General features: G+C 53.8%; 1 pseudogene; it reads left to right on the forward strand.

Annotated features, from left to right (window-relative positions):
- Window positions 1-490: 490 nt before the first annotated feature.
- On the forward strand, window positions 491-1,505 carry LOC134377767 (dead end protein homolog 1-like; annotated as a pseudogene).
- Window positions 1,506-2,868: the final 1,363 nt, after the last annotated feature.

Genomic DNA, 2,868 nt, shown 5'->3' on the forward strand with positions numbered 1-2,868 from the left:
TGCATAGCACCAAAGTACCCACAGACAAATGGCTGGCTCACTGACCATCCTTCATACTGAAGAAGTTTGCTGTCAACTTGAACCAGGTTATCAAATTTAACATCACTAACAAATAAAAATAAGTTAAACAAATTTAACATCACTAGCAGTGAGGCAATCTACCATTCTATTCCATACCTCTTGCCAGGATGTATTCACCTCCTGACATCGTCCAGACTGTATTCTTGCCAGAAAAAAGTTTTATTTAACCTTTCTAAGCCGTTAGACCTATATTCAGCTTATTGGAACAAGTTAAATGCCATCACAAAGAAATTATGAGATTGCTCCAGAATGACATTTTTTTTTTTTATAAGACAACTGACCTGGTTTTCAAAAAGTCATTTTTTTTTAAAGTAGGGGGAAAGCGTAGTGGATTGAATTGTGTCCGCCCAAACTCACTGAGGCTTGACTTGTACTCCCCAGGTTTCCTGTAGTAGAAACTTACGAGTCCAAGCGGGCGTGTGAGCTCCAGGGTGAGCAGGTGAATCCAGAGAACGAGGCGGCGTTGGAGGCGCGGGTCAGGGAGACGGGCGTCCGCCTGGTGCAGGTGGAGGGGCAGAGGAAGGACGGCGGGCCAGCCCCAGGCCGGGTGGGCAGCCCGCCGCCGGCCGGCTCGGAGGTGCTCTCGGGCGGCTGCCCCAGGACGTCTACGAGCACCAGGGGATCCCACTGTGGCAGCGCGCGGGCCGCCTGCGAGATCCGCCTGCCCATGACCTTCGGCGGCCTGAACCGCGGCTTCCCGACGCCCGCTGCAGCTCGCGGTGCGGCGCCCAGGCCGCCATGGCCCCGCTGCACAGCCGCCCGCTGCGGCGAGAAGAGCGAGGTGCGCGTGGACGGGTCGCCGCCGTCGGGAGCCGCCGCCGCTGCTGCTCGCGCTGCAGCCTCCGGGCCCGGCCTGCAGGAGGCGCTGCCGCTGCCCAGCCCCGGCGGCGCCCGCGAAGATCGCGCTGCTCAAGTTCAGCTCGCAGCGCACCGCCGCCGCCGTGCCCCCAAAGGCCCTAGCGGGAGGGCTGTCACGCCTCTGTGCAGCTTAGGTGGCCGTGGAGTGGCTCAAGCCAGGCCCGAAGCAGCGACTCCGCCAGCAGCTTGCGGGTCCCTCACTGCGGTGCCTACAGCCGCAGGGCAGCCGATTGGCCTTGGCTAGGGACAGGCTAGGGTCCCAAGGGGCTCGGGCTGCCCTCCAGCTGCTGTGCTAACAAATGAGGCTGGGCAGCCCGGTGTTCCTCACCAAGTGTTTGGGCACAGGACCTGCTGGCTGGCACCACTTCTGGTACCAGGCGGTGATCCCTGGTCATCCAGTGCCTTTCAGAGGCCTTATCTGGGTTGCGCTGGCCGCAGATGGGCAGCACGGGCATGACGTAGCCAAGGATGCGGCGTCCGCACAGCTGCTGGAGGCACTGAGTGAGTCTGGGGCCGGCTTCTTGTGGTCTGCTGGGGCTGAGCCAGGTGCCATCATGAAGCAGTGACCCCGTCCTCCACAGGCAGCCTAAACAAGGAGGGCAGAGCCTGTGTCAGTCTCCAGCCCAGCAGGCCTGGGTGGCCACTGTCTGATCCCATTGGGGGAGGGGCGGGGTCCTGCCGCATGTGTGACACAGCCTCCCTGCTCGGGCAGGGCCTCATAGCACCTGGGTGGCTCGGGTTTGGCTTATGTGGTGGTGAAGGACCTTGCCCTCCCCCTCCCAGCCCAGGGTCAGACCTGACCCCATGGTGACACCCACACCTACCTTTGTCCCCTCACCCCTCTTTCTCCCACAGCTCAGTATGAATCATGGTTATTTTCTTGATTTCTTTTGGTTGGATTTTATTTGCGGGGCCGGCTGAACCAAAGGGTCAGAAATCCTGCCTTCATCCCCACTTCTTGGCATCTGGGTTTGGCTTATGTATAGTTTTGAGTTTCTCTATGCTGCTTCTATTTATATTAAATCCCTGTTTGCTGTAAAAAAAAAAAAAGAAAGAAAGAAAGAAAAGAAAAGAAAGAAAGAAAAAGAAAAAGGAAAAAGAAAGAAACTTAGCCCCCACTGTGACTGTTAAGAGGATGGGAAATCCTATTATGGTAGTTGAAAGGTGGAGCCTTGAAGAGCTGATTGGATTGTAGGACCATGCAGGAGCAAATGGATTAAAAATGATGGTCAGGGGTGTGGTTCTGAGGACTTTAAAAGAAGAGGAGAGTCTGTCTTTCTCTGTCTTGTTCTCTCAGCTTCCACCATCTTGAAATGTGAGACCCCGGGGTCACTGTCACCACCACCAAATGGACTTTGGACTTCCCAGCCTCAGAAACTGTAAGCAATAGATTTTGTTTTCTTTACAAATCACCCACTTTCAAGTATTTTGTTATAAGCAACAGGAATGAACTAACACAGAATGTATTTGATGAAAAGAAACAAAACAAGGGCCGGCCTGTGGCTCAGTCGGGAGAGTGTGGTGCTGATAACACCAAGGCCCCGGGTTCAGATCCCATATAGGGATGGCTGGTTAGCTCACTGGGTGAGCGTGGTGCTGACAACACCAAGTCAGGGGTTAAGATCCCCTTACCGGTCATCTTTTTTTAAAAAAGGAAAAAAACAACCGATTATAATGTGAACTTTGAGAAAGAAAAAATGCAGCCCCTGACCACCATAGCTGAGCCAGGCCATGGAGTTCTCCTAATGAACATAAACCATGTCCCAGAACACTCTCTCTGTTACCTTTCTGGAGCAAGACAAAAACCAAGACCGTTCTGTAACTGTCTAAGAACAGACAAAAACAAGAACTTTGTCCAAACCACAAAAGGGCCAGCTGTCTCTCTCCCTTTCCTGCACTAGTTTGCCTGCTTCTAAGTAAAAGTTAAGA

The sequence above is a fragment of the Cynocephalus volans genome, chromosome 5, assembly GCF_027409185.1.
Source record: "Cynocephalus volans isolate mCynVol1 chromosome 5, mCynVol1.pri, whole genome shotgun sequence".
Classification (NCBI taxonomy): domain Eukaryota; kingdom Metazoa; phylum Chordata; class Mammalia; order Dermoptera; family Cynocephalidae; genus Cynocephalus; species Cynocephalus volans.